General features: G+C 36.0%; 1 protein-coding gene across 2 annotated transcripts in view; it reads left to right on the top strand.

Annotated features, from left to right (window-relative positions):
• DIAPH2 (diaphanous related formin 2) overlaps positions 1-18,612 on the top strand; it is a gene marked incomplete at both ends in the record, with an annotated part of 881,049 nt that overhangs the window by 861,664 nt on the left and 773 nt on the right. The gene's annotated exons all lie outside the window — the stretch shown is intronic.

The following is an 18,612-nucleotide window of genomic DNA, read 5'->3' on the forward strand; positions in this document are numbered from 1 at the left end:
TACATGGTTGATAAGTCATATCCAAGTTCTTTCTCAGAACCTCCTAGCAATATGGGAGGTTGATTGGATAGCGGTAAGACTAGAGGCAGGAGATTTTCAGTAGGGTACTATTATAAGAGTCTAGCCAATAGAAGAGGGCTTGTACTAGAGCAATTACAATAGAGGTGATGACAGAGAAGAAATAGAACCAAGAATGATTCAGAACTTAAAATTGAACTTGTTAAGCAATTGTATATAGAGTGAAAAAAGGGATGATGTTTTATTTTTATCACTTGGTTTTTGATGACTGTATCAGTTAGCTCAGGCTACTGTTGCCGAGTGCCATACACTGAGTGCTTTAAACAACAGATTTATTGTCTCATAGTTCTGGAGGATAGATGTCCGAGATCAAGGGGTTGTCTAGGTCCATACTCCCTCTGAGAGTGCTAGGGAACACATCTGTTCAAGGGCTCGCTCTTAACTGCTAGTGGTGTGCTAGCAATCTTTGGTTATAGAAACATCACCCTGATCTCTTTTTTTTACCTGAATATGACATTCTCCCTTTGTGTGTGTTGGTCTCCAAATCTTTCCCCTTTATAAGGACACCAGTCATATTGGATTAGTGCCCACCCTAATGACCTGACCATGCTTTAACTTGATTACCTCTGTAAAGACCATATCTTCAAATAAGATCACCTTGTGAGGTACTGGGGCATAGAATTTCAACATAAGAATGTGGGGGGTCAGACAAATTTAACCTGTAACATGGCCCCATTCAAAAAATAAGGAAATATGAAAGGAGAGAATAGGATTAAAGGTAAGGAAATCTGTTCAGTTGGGTCTTCAGTGAGAGTTAATGTTAAAACAATCAGGAGAAATATAAAGAAAGTAACTGAAGCTGTAACCTAGAGCTTAGGAAATGTAGAATCATAAAGGAGCTAAAGTAGTTGAAGTCTTGTAATTGGATGAATGTACTCATGGGAGTAGCTTATGAAAAGTATAGAGTAATGTGGGAAAAGCCACAGAAGAAAACCCTGAAAATTACTAACCTAAGGGACAAGGGAAAGAATGACAATTTAAGTTGGTTGGTCAGAAGAGTCTCTAAGGAACTCTTTTTCTTCCAGTCATCTGTTTTTATGCGGTCAGCATTGGCACTCTTAGGGTAGCTGTCAGTAAATGTCATTTTATATACTACTGCATCATGTAACCATTACATATTATCATTTTACCTCAAATACTTGAAAAACGTGAAGCTATCTCTAGAACCAATTTCAGAGATTCACAGACTCATAGTAAAAGAAAATATTGAAAAGATAAGGCAGATAATATTTATTATCCCATAAAATATATGCATATGGTAACAAATGATACATACATGTCCATAAATCCTCATAAACATTTTATTTAGAGAAAGACTCAACAAATATTTATTGAATGGCTGTTAAGTATTGAGAGGGCTAATAAAGAAGTAGAAGAGACACATTCTCCAGCATGGAACTATCATCTTGGAAAAGCAATAAATGAAATGATAGTGACCTATGGCTAAACTTATAGTAAACACTAGCTGAAATTAACACCTGAACTGTGTGGTTTCAAGACAAGTCAAAGCTGTTGGAGTCCAGAGGAGAGAAAGATCAATGAAGGCCAGAGGGGTCAGGGAAGTAGGATTTCAGTTGAGCTTTGTGTAGACTTTAAGAGGGGAGGGAAAGATCTTGACAGGGAAAAGGACACATCTTACATATAGAAAATATCTGTGATATGTGTAGGTTTGTTGATGAAACAGTTATGAAGCAAACCTAAGTAGGCTCAATAGTGATTAGTAGAGAATAGGAGAACATCTGATTAAATTGAATGGGGTTTTTGTAAAACAACAAAATAAATTAATAAATTATGTAATCAAAAAATTTCTCCTTTACCTTTTTAGTTGTCACAAATGTAAAGCCGGATTTATTGTTTATTACTATCAAATATGTATTTTAGATAAATTTTTGTGTGTCGTATGTGACTAGTTACTAATTTTTCCAATGTTATTCAGAAAATTGCTGTTTTTTAAATCAGTTATTATCTTACTATCCACTGATAAGTACTGTTAGCATTATGGTATGTTTCCTTTTTCGTTTGATTTTTGTTTGTTTGTTTGTTTATTTGTTTAATTGAAGTACCTTTCATTACATTGTTAAATTTTGGACCACATACGATTTCTCCCCTGAGAAGTGGTCACCACATTTCTCCCACCACCAAAGTACCCATAGTCTATTACCATCCATGGTACCTTGTGATCTTCGCCATCCCCTCATCTTCCTGGATGCTCCAGATCTATGATCAGTTTTCAAGGCTTGTCTTTTTCTGACCCTGTGTTTGGTTTCTCTGTATTCTACCTATAAGTGAAACCATTCGATAATTATATTCCACCTTCTGATTTATTTCTCTTAGCATAATCTCTTCCAGCTCCATCCATGTTGCCACAAATGGCATGAATTTACCTTTTTTGATCGCTGAGTAGTAGTCCATTGTATGTCTGTGTGTGTGTGTATCACATCTTCTTGATCTATTCATCTGTTTAGGGGCATTCAGGTTGTTTCCATATCTTGTAGAGTCAAATTTATTATGCATATATTGTAATACTCCCTTATCTACTTACTTCCTTTCGAGTGAATCTGTTTACTTTTACATTCCTGTGCCTTTTCCTGTGGTGAATTTTTTTTTAAGATTTTTTATTTATTTATACAAGCACTAGGTACAGTCAGAAGTGCGGGAGGGTGAGAATTCATCAGAGCCAGAGCGAGGAACAGAACAGGCAGACTGACAAAATACACTGCTGAGGGGATCAGCGGGTGCTGCAGGAGAGGTCTGTTGCGCCATGTGGGACCCTCGCCAGAGGCTGGGGATCGAACCGGCGCTGCAGAGGCTGCAGGCAGCCTCGCAGCCCAGTGCTCAACCCCTGTGCCACCAGGGGAGGCCCCTGTAGTGAATTTTAATCTAGAGCCTTCCAACAAATTAATTTGTTACAATGGTTATTGTTCTTTTGTCTTCTTTTTTCACCACTACAAATTAGGGTTGAGCCAAGTTAGTCTTGTTTTAAATCTGCAGCCCCTTGTGCTGGCGAGTTAGGTCTCTTTGGGAATACACTGCTCAGAAACCTGGGTTGGAGGATGACTTCAATGGAGGAATGTTTGAGTGTAGTGACTAGTTTAGCAAGTGCCTTATTTCTCAAATTTTAGTAGTAGTAAAAGGGATTTATAGGGCCATTTAAATGGGAATATAATTCTTTTGTGCCTCTTGGAATTGACTTAAAACTATATTTAATATATTGTTTGTTAAATATTGACAAATATAAAATTAGAAATGAGCTCCTTATGCTTAAACAATCCTAATAAAACTATAAAATACAGTAAAATAAAATTAACATTAATAGCAGAAAGATTTAGTTTTAGTTCCAACAGTATGTTTTGATTCAAACTAATGCAGAGAATCTCTATTGTATAAGTAGAGGACACCAAATGGTATTATAACGTCAAGGCTTTGTCATCTAATTCAGGACCATCGGACTCCATAATGAATGAAAACTGGTAGTGAGCAATTCTCAAATTCCTGTTTTAATAGGGTGTCAACTCAATAATTTTGTCAAGTTTTCTCATTCATGTGAAGATAGGGCTAAGGTTGATATCTGCACAATATGAATATCTAATCCATTTATTGTGGAATCAGGAACAGAAAAGCCATTCAGTATACATTTACTTCCCTATTCACAGCTAATGAATGGTTTCAAGTTGGTCCACAAAGACTACATTCTGGTTTTTTGCATACACCTTAAAGTTGTACTGACTACTTCATCACAAGTCCTTATGTCCAGTTTGCTTACTGGAATAACTCAACTCTGAAAAATTCTTCTTTATTCATTTTATTTTTAAATTTTCCTTAGTTTAGTAACCATGATGTTTCTTGACTTTCATGTAATATAAACACAGACAAATGTGTTTATTAGTGAACAATATACTAGTTACTTAATAAGGAGATGATAGAGAATATGCTTACATCAACTTTTTTTTTTTTTTACATAAAAACAGAAGCAATGCTTTCAATATACCCTGCTTAAAGAAACAATGGCCTAGTGAGCTTCATTGACTACTTTTTAATGCTGTTGGCTCCAGCATTGGGTATTGCACCATAAAATTCACACCTTTGTTATACTGGGTTCTTTTAGAATAGAAATTTACTCAGCACACCTTAAGAAAGAAAACTGATTTCATTCCCTTCTGTATGACTGTTCATTCTTTCTATTTCTCTATCAACTGGCTTATTACTCTATTCAGTAGTGCCTTTCATTACAGAATACATCATGCGTTACTAACCAGTTTATGAATTAGCTGCCCTTGTGGGGGCCATATGTCCGTGATCATCATTTAGTTGCCATTATTGGGGGGAAAGTCTATTTAGATCTGTTTCCCTAAGTAAAAAAGTATGAGCAAAACAGCTTCAGCTAGAAGTGGTGTTGAACATGTCAGGCACAATGACCTAAGATAACTTTTTTACTCTCTGAAAATATTGTTTCTTTCAGGGTCATGGGATATGCATGTATAATTTATATTCATTGCTTCCACATACTCCTCAACCTTCTGCAATATGGTTTCTGTTCCCCTTATTTCACTGAAATAGTTCTCATTAAGGTTTCTAATGACCTTAATATTTCTAAAGCTGATAGTTTTCTGTCTTTACTGCATCTTTCTACAGCATTTAATATTATTGCTTATTCCATTTTTCAAAATATATACTCCCTTGGATTCCATAACATGTTCTCTAATATTTTATTCTGTACCTCATAGAATATCTTCTGTTTTCTTCATGGACCTTCTTCCATGCTCATCTGTTAAGTATCAGTGTTTTCCAGAATTTGAACATTCCCAGGTTTTGACCACTGCTCTTCATGCTCTGCATAGTTTCCTTCCATTACCTTATACTTGATGAGTCTCCCAAGCACTTGTACTCCTTCCAGACCTCTCCCCTAAACCTTAGGGAGGATGGTAAAATAACCATAATCCCAAATGTATAAGATAGAACTTTTAGAGTTATCTTCAATCCCTTCTCTATTCTCCATATCTAAATAATTCCTAATTCTTATCTTGTCCCTGTAAGCCCATCTACTACACGATCTTACGTGAACTATCTTACAGTTTCAATTCCTATTGCACATCCAAAGTTCAAGAGCCTGAATGTCATAAGACCATCTGTGATCTGGCTCTTACTTCTCTAACCTACGAGTCCATAGTACCTGCTTTTAATCAACATTGACATGCTTATAGTCACACACATATATGTTTTTCTTTTCTGTCCTTTTCCTCACAGCGTCTCCACTGCTAGATTATACTTTTCTCCCAGATCAATGCATTTTCACCCTTTAAGAGTCAACTACATCATTGCCTTCTCTAGAAAGCCTTCCCTAAGATACTTAACCTAAGGCTTGGCTAAGTGTTCCTTTTCTGTGCCCTTGAAGAGTATATACCCAGAGTCATAACACTCACATAGAATTGTATTCTCATTATCTATATCTGCTATCCCCATTTTGTATCTCAAAGGAAAGCACTGAGAATTGTCATTTTTTGAGCAGGGAATATAATATAATCTGGGTCCTAAAACTGACTCACTGAAGACTGTGTGACAGACTACAGAGGAAGCCCTAACACAGAGACTATGTTTTAAACCAAAAGACTACAATCCCTCCATCATACATGCCTGGAAAGGGACAGGCTCATTTCTCTCTGGCACCATGCCAGGCACATAGTGAATGTTCAAGAAAAGATTGTGAAATAAATTGTACACCAGAGGGAAATAAATATACCACAGACAGGAACTGATCCTGATTATGACGGCCAAGCGGCCTCTTTCCAGTGAATAGGTGTACGCAGGAAACCAAATTAAAGGTCAGCAGGTTGCTTGGTAAATCTGCTGTCCTAGGGAAAAAAAAAAAGTGAGTGGCCAGTTTTACTAGATATATCATTCAAGTAAAGCTGGAATCTGTAGCAATAATCTCTTTCTACCCTAGGGAACAAATCTGTCCAACCAACTAGAATCCTAAAGTAGAGAAGTACAGAAAGCATTCCGGCAACATTTCTCTACTTGCTGGATGATGATAATAAGAAAAATAAATAGTTATAAAAGATTTTCATTGCTTTCTGAGGGCACAAAAATACCCAGCCCATAATGACATATTAAATAGTCAAAACCTTGATAAATTCTGATTTCCTGATCTTTTTCTAATGTGTACAAACATGTGAATACCTCTTATGCCATTGTCTAAAAAGTGGCAGAAAAATTCTAGTCTTCATAATAAGGCTGTCAAGATTTTAAAAATTATGATAAAATTTTGATGCCGAAATCTATAGAATGTGACTCATAATATCAAATATAAAAAAAAAAAGCTTAAGATTTGACTGTGTATTAGGTACCATTCTTGTCCTTTTACATTATTGCTGCACTTAGTCCTTGTATCTTCCCTAGTAGGTATGCCTTTAAATATAATTTTCATGTTCACAAAGGGGAGACTAAGTTTAGGAAAACACCACTTGTGTCAGTAGAACTATCTGAATCCATATGATTGTATACTGAGAGCTTTGATCTACCTGTAATACAAAATCAGGAATAACCATTAGATGTAGAAACCACTTTTTGGTTGAGGATTGTTGGCTGATTCTTGTGTGTATGTGTTTGTGTTGTTTTCATGACTATTGGAAGGTTAATATGGGCCAGGTATGGAAATATCTCATCTAATCCTATCAACACCCTACAATGTAGGTAGTAGTAGTAACAGTCTCATTTTGTAGGTGAGGAAACTAATGTTTGCAAAGTTTCATTTTACAAATATGTAAATATGATGGTGTCCTGTTTTATTAGAAAAATTCTCAAGTAATCTACATTCAAAGATTTTATACACTAGTTAGTTTCATTCCATCATAATATGTTTTTAAAAATGGTGGTAAGAAACTATAAGGTTTAAAGTCAAGACTCCCCACCCCCAACACACACACACCAGAAAGACTTAGGTATGCGTGTCTTTTTATAACTGGGTTAGTATAATTCACCATCATAGGACTGCTTTTATTTTTAACTTGTTATTTGTGGATATCATTGCCACAAAGCAAATTTTAAGTCACATTCAATTTTACCATTGAAGTAAAACTTGCTAAATGATATCATACCAAACCTCCTCATCTTTCTGAATTTTTACCCATCATTTTGGAGAAAGAGGGTACGGTGTCTAGAATTTTACAATTTACAATCCAAGATTCATGAAATACATTTGAGTGACAACAATGTATGCAGACTTGTAAACCATTACTTTGTTTTTTTTCTTAAAGATTTATTTATTTATGCACACAAGAGCTGGGGTATAGGCCAGAGGTGTGGGGGGTGAGAAGATTCACCAGAGACAGAGTGGGGAACAGAGCAGACAGTCTGACCGAAACACATGCTGAGGGAAGCAGCGGGCTAGGCAGGAGAGGTCTGCTTTGCCATGTGGGTTGCTCCCTGGCCTGCCGGGGATTTAACTCGTGCTGCAGAGTCTGCAGCCCGCTTCATAGTGCGATGCTTAACCCCTTGCACCACCAGGGAGGCCCAATAAACCATTACTTCTGATTTGGAAACATTCAATGGGCCTTATTTAAGCAAGGCAGAAAATGGTATCTGATTTTTTTTTCTTTCCTCTATAATGTACTAAGTGAGGATATAATCAACAATGAATTAATTCAGAGATGTTGAATCTTACAATGCCTTAAATTGAGAACAGTATGTTTTTTATCCAAAGACTGAAAATGTGAGATCCTGCCTAGGTTGTTTCCCTAATTTTCTAAGTAATTCATGCTCATTGACAAAAATTCAAGTGTGGAAAAATATTAAGAAAATAATTGTCAGGGTACAAAAGAAATCCCATAACACTCTGGGTTCTTCTTGGGTTGGATGAATAATCAAAACAGCAATTTAAAAACATTGGTCTAGAGGATAAGCATGTTGGTAAATTCTAAATAATGGACTTGACCAGGAATATTTATCCTGCATTTTGGGATCCTAGTGACAGAGATGAGACTTTACATGAGAGACAAGGAGGTGTGCAGTTACCTATTTCTTACTCTGAATGTAAATATGAGCTGAGATAGAGAGGATATGTTGACTGATAAACCTACAACTGGATGAGAACCGATCCTCCCACTCCACCCCCAACCCCCCCACCCACCCTTCCCCTACATTCTGCTAGGTTTCTCTTCTTGGATTGCTAGGGGTGAAGGATTTAGGCAAGGACAGAAGCTTCTCCTGAACTTCAGAGCCCTTAACTGCTTTCAACCAAAACTGTTTGCTTTCTTTAAGTGATGGTAATATACCTAGTCCTGAGAGGGCCTTGATTGATCTCCAGTTCCCATACCAAGGTGACAAAAGGCTTTCTCTGGCCATATTGAAAAAAGCTGATCAATCCTTTCAAGTAGACTGACCCCACAATGGACATATAGTCTATGTACAGTTTTTACTAATATAAACAATACTGCAAAGAACATTGATGTATAGCCACCCATATTAATTTATATATTAATCTGATAACACATTAGTCTAATAATTTATACATTGGTCTGAAATAGCTTTGTTAGAGAAGACTTAAAAGTCAGGAAAGATTCTTTGATACTTCTTATATGAGAGGTGCCAGTTTTACTCATCCATGGGGTTGGCCTGCACTCAAGTTGTGGATAGATTGCCTTAGGTACTCACATAACAAAGGAACTTCTGTCAGTTTTGAATATGACATTGAGAAGCTGTGTTTTAACTCTGCCTTAATTGTGCATATTTAAAACAACTGCTGACTGGCTTCTATCTTAAGGGACAGTTTATATTTTAAAACCATAGCTGTGGCAGCTGTTAAACTGTCTGTGATATTAACCATACTGGTTGCTTTGTTGATACAACTGGTTAAGTAATTAAGTACAGGCTAGCATGGGGAACACCACTAATGGAAAGCACCTGTTTATAGTCTCTTAAATTGTGAGTTGTAGATTAATATCTTCTCTCCTAAAAATCATAGCCAGTGGTATAGTTCTATGATTTGGGCATTTGGGAAATGGAGGCATCGAGCAGGGGGAAGTCTGTCATTTCTGTCTACTCCAGAAGCCAGTGCAGAAGCCAGCGAGCTTACATAACTACAGAGTACCTATTGAAGCTTTATAGTTGAGTTGGCTACTCTAAAACTTCCATCATCAGGCCTCCCTGGTGGTACAGGGGTTAGTCTCAGTGCTATCAAGCTATCACCAGCCACTGTGTCATGAGTTCGATCCCCAGCTAGGGAACTAACCCACATGGTACAGAACACCTCCCCTGTCTTGCCCGCTGCACCCCTCAGCAGTGTATTTCAGTAGATCCACTTGTTCTGCTCCCACTCTGTCTCTGGTGAATCCTCTTACCCTCTCCCCTATACCTCTAGCCTATACCCCAGCTCTTGTATGCATAAATAAAAAATAAAATCTTAAAAAAAAAACTTTCATATTCTATGAGAAGTAGGTAGGCCAGACTGGAAAAATAGGTTGCATATGTTCAAACCTCAAAGAGTAGATATATAGTCTTAGAGTGATTGAGAAGCAAAAACAGATGACAGGTAAATATATTCTGGGTCAGCATATCAGTCACAAAGCCCAGCACATTACAAACAACTGACACAGAAAATGACAGGGGATTGTCCATCATATGATCAAAGTTAGAGAAATGGCTGATACCTAATATTCTAAGTCATAGGGATCTATGTGACACAGGGTTGAAAGGCACAGAGATGACAGATGATAGGAATGAATTGATACTGTATCCACAGTGCCATTTAACAGCTAATTTATCTGCACCAGCCCAAATGGTGGCTCAAGGTTTCACCCTGTCATGTACTCTTGGCCCAAGTCACTGCAGTCTGTGAATGCCTTGATCAGCTCTCTGACTGCCACTCATGCTAGTGCTCTCTACACTTCCACAACACCTCACCAGATGATTTCAAAAGGTTCCATTTTAAAGAGCTGGATTTTTTTTTTTTTGAAACAGAACTGCTGTCTTCTATGAAAAACATTTAAAATCATTTTTAAAAATAATTATAATTAATATCACATTTATGGAAACAGGTGTCACTACAAAATTAGACAGTTTAGTGAGTTTCCTTTTATTATTTCCCTGCATTTCCTACAAAAAAAAATAATGCATATAGGTGTCTGATTCTCCCTTTATGTAGTCACTGCTTTTCATTCTCGCCAAAAGAGAAAATTTTGGTAATCAAATGATCAGTGACATAAAGAGCTAGAAATCACTTTTCCTACTAATCAAAAATTAACAACTATGTTGCTATTTCTTCTTGTTGAAATCCCACCCATCCCTTATGGCCTAAGTAGAGTGAGGGTTACCCTGATTCTCAACTCCTGTACTCAAAGGGTATAAGTTTTCTGTACTCTGAAACTCCATTTTGCTTAGACTGGTATTATAAAAGCCATATTCTTAGTGCCATACTGTATTTAACTTATACATTTATCTTTTCTTCCCTTATGACTTATAGGGTTGCCTATTATAGTTCCCTGCAAATAATTTATATAGTAAAAATATGTGGGTGAATGGAAGGAAGACATTAGGGATAGAAGGTAATATGAAAGGAAAGTCTTTTCCTTCCCTTATATTACTGCAAAGCATATTGCCCATGTGGAAGGTGAATTGAAAGACCAGTTCCTGACTATTTGCTTATGATTGGGTGATTACTTAATCAACAGACAGTTTTTGAGACACTGTTATGTGTAATCCACTGAGCTAGACACTCTGAACTTTGAGATAGATGGAGTCAGTGTGTATTCCTGGTTTGCTCTTCCCAAAATAAAAATTCACATGTGAAATTTACTTGGGAACTCTTCCAAAAAGTTTCTAAAATTATTCATATATTTATTTGTCCCCTATTCTTATATTTTCCAGACATGTAGGCAGACTTTCAACCTCATAGAAAATTTGTCTTGTGTCCAATTGCATTCGTAGCAAAGAAGCAAACATAATGCATAATGCCTGGCTAATGTACAAAACCAAGGACATGAAAAAAAAATCTATTCACTGGCTTTGACATTGAGTCCAAAGATAATCAATAGCAAGGTCTGTGGCAGTTGAAATACTAAACAGTATACTGATTTTATTTTTTTCTGAGCCATACTTCTCTAAAATTCAATGAAATACTCATGTTATCAATTATATAAATGCTAGTCATTTAAAATACCAAGAGGTTGCTTGTACATGTCATAAGAAGATCATGTTTATGACAGATAAAAGTAATTATTGTATATTTTCTATATTTGTAACTTAATATGGATTAAATGTTTAATGCCTTGAAGTAATATTATTGTACTCTGCGGTTTTGCTGTTATCACATATTTCAATCTTCCCAAAGTTACTATAATTGAGTTTGTTTGATAATGTACCTTTATATTACTACGAGACTTGATAGTTTGCAAAATATGAAGTTCATAATAGAGATAGAGAGTAGAGTTACTACCTGGCAGGGAGGATAAGAAGAAAGTGAAATATAGAAAAGTGATTTAATCTCACTACTGCAGTTTTGTAAAATATAATTTGTTTTTCCCCTAGCACAGCAGAGTTTCATGCTGATAACAAGCTACTGAATTAATAAATCCATTGCAACTATTGAGACTTTCCCTTTAATAACGTAACGAATGCTGAGCATTAAGAGAAAAGGCAAGACATTCTTTCTACAGATGTTACCTCTATCAGATCTACGTCCCTAAACAGAGGAAAAATACCAACATCATACATACCCTCAGCAATATCAATGTGAAACTTATTTGTTCATCTCAATTAGAATACTGTATTTTCCACATAAAAACACACTGTTTCCTGGAACACATTTGCTTATTTTCCAATTGAAAAGACATTTAGGGGTCTATTTTGTTATCATTACATGTGCTTAACTCCAATTACAGTTAATGGGAGTTATGTGTCTATAGTCACAGTAGCCTCTGAACTACTGTAACATTATTGCTTTCCATTACCATCGTGGTTAAAATAACTTATATCTCATCTGCCAACCTGAACTACCATGGTAATCTGGATTTCTGTTTCCTTTGCATGGATTTATTTGCACATAGTGAAGGATGTAGATTATATAACATAGCATGTTTTTAGTTTTAAGAGTGTTAAGATTAAAATAGGGCTAGAACTATTTGTTATGAGAAGATTGACTTCTAGGCATGCATTCTTGCACAACACCCTGTGTAAAAAAAAAGTTTTATATCTTACTATCTGTGGTATATAATAACAACCAAATTTATAACACATAGCAGAAAATAAGGTTTATAAAGCATAAGCACTAAATTTTATTAGCAGCCAAGAAAATGATACAATTACAATTTTTCAAATTTTTGATGAAACAAATACCCTTAAAATCTCTAGGTAGAATTGGTGATGCTCTTTTCCTTGCTGTTAGACACTCTTGTATTTCCAGAAGCAAAGTAGCCAAGAGAAAAAGTGATCAGAAGACAGGGAAAGAGTCTTTTAAGTCTTTAAAAAAATGAGGAACCTGAGGCAAATTCTTAAAAACATCACTAGGGACTTCAGAGTCACTTGATTTATTGACATTCAACAAATAGACATCTGCCAAGCCTTACTAGTCTCACCTAGTTAATACCCATTTAGTGTGGTTTTCAAGCTTTGTTGTTTTCAAGTTGTGATTATAGCATGATGTTTTATAATGACCTAAAAAATACATGTTTGAATTGAAAATGCAAATTATGGTAGATTAGCTCTATCAGATATTAAAATATATTATGACACTGAAATTAGGAAATTCTGGCACAAAAACAGTTGGAAAAATATACAGGTCATACAAGTCATAGTATATATAATTTAATATTTGATATATTAGTGTAGAAATTCATAATTATTTAACAAATGGTGTTGCAGACAACCCATTTCCTCTTTGTAAGGAAAAAAGGAAGGAAAGAATGAAAATAAGCTGCATGGAAACTTATCTTGACATTGTGCAACAAAATAAATTCTAGATCATTTAAAAATAAATGTCAAAAAAATCACACCTTAAAGATCAGGAACAAATATAAATGAAGATTTATCATATGTCTGGCTAGAGAAAGACTTTCTATGCTTAAGAATGAAGGCACAGACCACAGTGTCAAAGATGATAAATAAAGTGATTATAAGTAATAAAACAAAAATAATAATATTGAAACATATTCCTATAAGCCTATAACATGACCCATATGAATAGGCAATGAACAAACTAAGGAAATATTAAATATTTCTAATATTTCAATTTTTTATTATCTTAAAATGTAAAGTTCAAAATAAAAACAAAAATCTAAGACTCCAATAGATAAATGAGCAAAGGACATGGCTAGTATATAAAGACAAATGCATAATAAAATATGAAAAATTGAACCTCACTAGGATTTGAAAAAAATGCAAAAGGAATGAATTATATGCCATTATACACTTTTCAAATTAGCACATTTTTGTTTTTTAAAGATTTATTTATTTATTTATACAAGCACTGAGTACAGTCAGAAGCGCAGGAGGATGAAAGAATTCACCAGAGCGGGGAGCAGAACAGGCAGACTGACGAAGTGCACTGCTGAGGGGAGCAGCGGGCTCAGCAGGAGAGGTCTGCATGCCATGTGAGACCCTTGCCATCAGCCAGGGATCGAACTGGCGCTGCAGGAGCTGCGGGCAGCTTCGCAGCCCAGCACTCAACCACTGCGCCAACGGGGAGGCCGAAATTAGCACACTTTTAATAGGTTAATAACCAACAATGAGCTAAGACAGACAAATTCATATACTTACTGCCAGTTGGATTTATATTAATACAACTATACTGGAATACATTTTGGACTTAATTTTGCATACCTTAAGAGAAATGGTTAACTAAATTCTGGTATATTTAAATAATATTAATGTTTTCAATATCATGTTTCAGAAGTTTAATGACGCGGAAAATGTTTACAATAAAATGTCAAATGAAAAAGTTGAACACCAAATTGTAAATGTACTTTGATCTCAACATACTGGAAAGAGTGGAGAGAATGAATCTAGTCAATTAACCGAGCAATTGGCTATCCTCCACCAAGAGATTAGGCCCAAACTTAATTTCAATCGCCACCTTCCTGTCATTGTTAGTGCCTGAAAAACCATATCAATGTAGGAACCCCGAAAAATCACAGAAGAAAAACATAGCTAGACAAGGGGAAAAAATGTAACTTCATATGATTTCAGTGTAGCACTCTATCTTTCATCATTGTTTGGGATAGCTGCTCATTATATTAATACATGTCAAAAGTAACCTACAGTTTTCTTGGTTTTTATAGCCTAAACTGCATAGACTCAGACCTTCAATTTCTTTATTTCCCAGAAACAATGGCTATCCATTTATGGTTAATCTGCCACACCATCACTTTTGAAGAAATTTGGAGAAAACAAAGTTGACAGTAACTTACAGAGGGTTTCTTTCACTTTGTTTACTAGCAACCAATTTTTATTAAAGTGGAATATATTGTAACAGAACAAGCTGCAGATGCTGGACACATGCTTATTTTATGGAACCTTGCTGGGAGGGACTAGTACATTATGTTAGGTCAACATTGTTATAGCTACAGGCCTATGAAGCAACAGGAAGGAAATGGTTCTTCTGCAGAAAATAGATTGTCACCTAACCTGAGGTGAAGTGAATAATGGACATGACATTTTTATCACAGTTTTTCCATCTCAACTTCACTTGTGCAACACACAAGAGACAGTGTTGTGTGTTTGGCATACACTCACTTTTTAGAGGACTAATTTACACATACTCAGATTATTTAAGTCCTTTAGCTTCATCAGATTTTGCTTAAGCTTTATCTATTTCACTGGACAAAGATTACAGTAAGAAGAAAATTCGCAGTTGATTTAGTTATAAATCTGAAACTTTGTAACACCAGATATTTCATGGATGGTGCACTTTGTAAATAGTTGCTGAATAAATGAATGCATGATTGAGTTTTAGAGCACTACAGTAAACGGGTTTAATTCACTCACTGCAGGACTCATTTGGGAAGGTTTTGAAGTGAATGCCAAATCAATTTATGTTCAGAGAAAGAAGAAAGCCTCTTGCTCTTATGATAGTGGGGAAAGCCTTGACATTGGCTTTGAGCTGGTTAACCTGGTATTCTGAATGTGCAGAAGCATGTTAAAGCTGGCTATGGATTTATGTTCTTTTTTAGTGACAGATTGGAATATTGTTTTAATTTTGGCTACTCTTCCCCCATAGAATGCACATTTTCCTATAACTTTAATTTCACACTCTGATGAGGTCAGTCTGTGTAATAACAGTCTGTTTGCCTTCACATGGGACATATTTCAAAGATAAGACATTGATGACCAAAGAGAATCTGTTAGGATATGACACCCAGCTATGGTAAAGTTGGAAGATACAACTTGAGGATGTTATTTCAGGCTTTACTAATCTTTGTGTTTACCAACAATGGAATCACTTAATGGATTCTTAGACCATGAGGATATGTTATACTTTCCAGGCTTTCTTATTCACTATGCTCCCTCCTGCATTAAGAAAGAGGAAGCACGGGGCCTCCCTGGTGGTGCAAGGGGTTAAGTACAGCACTGTGAAGCTATCAGCAGCCTCTACAGCACTAGTTTGATCCATAGCCAGGGAGGTGACCCACATGGTACAGCAGACCTCTCCTGGCTCGCCTGCTGCTCCCCTCAGCAGTGTGTTTTAGTCAGTCTGCCTGCTCTGTTCCCCACTCTGTCTCTGGTAAATCCTCTCACCTCCCGTACCTCTGGCCTGTACCCCAGTTCCTCTATACATAAATAAAATATTTTTTAAAAAAAGAAAAAAGGAAGCAGAAAGACCATCACATTTTCCGATAAAATGTGTTTCCATGTACCTCATTATACGATATCCCCAACAATTTTTAAAAAGTAGACAGGCGCCTCCCCACATCTTCCTCTCTTTAATTTCCAAAAAGACGAGGCAAATTGGAAAAGAAAGGCACTACTTGTGAGCAAAGCCTTCCATATTGTTGAGATGCAAAGGAAATCATCCCATACCCCTTTGGGATCTTCTAGGCTGGCAAATAAACATCAGACGTATTGATAAGAAAAAGAAAAAGCCAAAAAGAAACTTATTTGTAACATGTATACCTCGTGCATGCATGGAAAGACCCGGTATGACCAAGTATCTAACCCATGTGGCTTCAGACACCACTTTAATAGGTTAGCTAACACAGAAGGACTTTGTCAGGGGCGAGAGGAGGATAATGGAATGTCAGTTAGCGAGGTTACCCAGAAGGCAGGGTAGACAAATATATGCTGATGATGTTCTGTCTTCTCCATTGAAGAAAGATAAGGAGATTAGGTCCATTAGGTCTTTCCCATACATTACCCTTATGGAAATTTATATGTAAATATCTTTCAAAAGCAACTTGCACCTAACCTTCAAAGTCCCTCCCTTATAATTATGCTTTCACAAAAAGACATTTAAGGGTGGCAGATTTTTGTTCCCCTATAATATCATATAAATAGTTAGGTTTTAAGCTATTGACTATTTGGAGGAGAGGCCCCTATTTTTGTCATCTAAACAACTCTAGTATCAGTAGAGTTGGGAGAATAATACTGGTTAGAAAAGTGGGTTTGGTTTAGTCTGGGTCTCATTGGCACTCTCAAATATCACATGGACACCTGCTTCCTCCACTTATGTTTCTGAGTAGGAAATGCAATCATTCTCAGAATCACCCAAATCACTCCATCACCTCTGACAGCAATAATACCAAATGTTTGCTCTTTTCTTATAAATTTGATGTTAACTATGTGTCCTGACCTTATGAGGGCCAGCCCATTGCTTTCTACTCATTAGTATTTTATGCTATAAATTTTGACTTAAAAAAATGACTTCTCAGTCTCTTATTCAAAGAAGATATGAAACCAAGTATGAAAAGTTGTCATTATTACTTTTCAAGCTCTTAAAATGTGAAGAGGGATGAATATATTATTCATGCATATATATTAAATATTTCATATATATGTATATATAAAATGATGTTATACTCCAAATTATACTTCTTGCCTGATCCATGTTTATAGTGTAAATGCATACTTTACACCTAAAATAATTTTAACATAAATACAGATAATTACAAATAAATCACAAAATCCAGGTAATTGTAAACAAGTCACAAAACCCAGCTCAATCATTGCTCCCATTGTTTCGAGTAGCATTTTTTTCATAAACAAGATTATAGGTTGACATCTCAAAAATATAAGTGGTGGTGACCTTTACACCATTGCTTCTTTGTATAATTATTCACTAACATAGGGCCTGATTAAGTATGAAAAATTTTTGGGGGCGGCACAAGGGGGAAGAAGAGAAGGGCTTATATGCAGAGAACTTCAATGTCCTTTCCTTAGTTCATTTTGACCTGAATTTACTTTCTTATACCATATGCTACCAGTAAGTTGCAGACTGATGTGAATCATCACATCATGTCATTTGATCCTGTGAAGTTGCTTTTTTGAATATGGTACTTCTTTTGAGTCCAGTGGACAATGAATGGTGGTTTAGGGTATTTCTTGAGTGAACTAAGGATGCCTATTGACTTTAAAGTGTAGGACCACCGAGACACTAGTCCTTTTTTTTTGGCGGGGGGGGGGGTGAGTTGGAACATTCCTTTCTGAATGGTAAAATTATTGTCATATCTGATAACTTTAACAATTGAATGCTTAAATGCTAACAATGCACTGGAACCATTATACTATAATCTCATTTTTAAATGTTTTCTAAAAAATCCCAAACTAATTTGTATGCAAACCTGTGACATCTAATAATAAGCCCTTTATCTAGGAATGTTATCTTAACATTTTTAGGTGGATTGTGATCCATATCACAAACTAATGAAATTTTAAAATGGTACCTTTAAACGGATACCCAAATAATCCATCACTCAGATATATCTCTGAATAGAAAAAAAAATGCCTCTTTCTCACCTCTCAGTGATATCACATTATAAAATACTTAACTTATGGTTGGTTCGTTCCTTGCACTCACCATGGTGGTAAGGAGGCCAAGGTCATGAAGGCTGTTATCTTTGCTCTATGTACTGAGCACAGTCTACCAGGAAGCAGCCAAGAGACACTAGCACAGATGGAAAAAAAAAATACCATGGCAAAACCTTACCCTTCTCACAGTCCATCCTTCCCATGGGACAAGGCTGGATGTGTTCTTTCATCATTTTAGGAAGGAAAGGAGCCCGCAACATCTACCTCTGAATAAAGCAGAACTGACATTTAGCATTAACTTTGTATTATAATCCACTATCATACCATTGATCTGCTGTGTAACCTTCATCACTAAAGCAGAGATAATAGCATAGAATGAAATGGGCTTACCTCCTGGGGATGTTGTGTGAATTAGCAAATTAACGAGTGTAAAGTGTTAGCATTTATGTAAGTGCTGGTGGTTGTCATTATTTCTAGGGATCGAGTCTCATTCTAAATAGAGAATCTAAGTATTAACATTGTTTTGTCAGAGAGGGGTTTTACACACATCAACTGCATTTGAACTGAGCAAAAAACATGATAATA

Source organism: Talpa europaea (assembly GCF_964194135.1).
Source record: "Talpa europaea genome assembly, chromosome: X".
Classification (NCBI taxonomy): domain Eukaryota; kingdom Metazoa; phylum Chordata; class Mammalia; order Eulipotyphla; family Talpidae; genus Talpa; species Talpa europaea.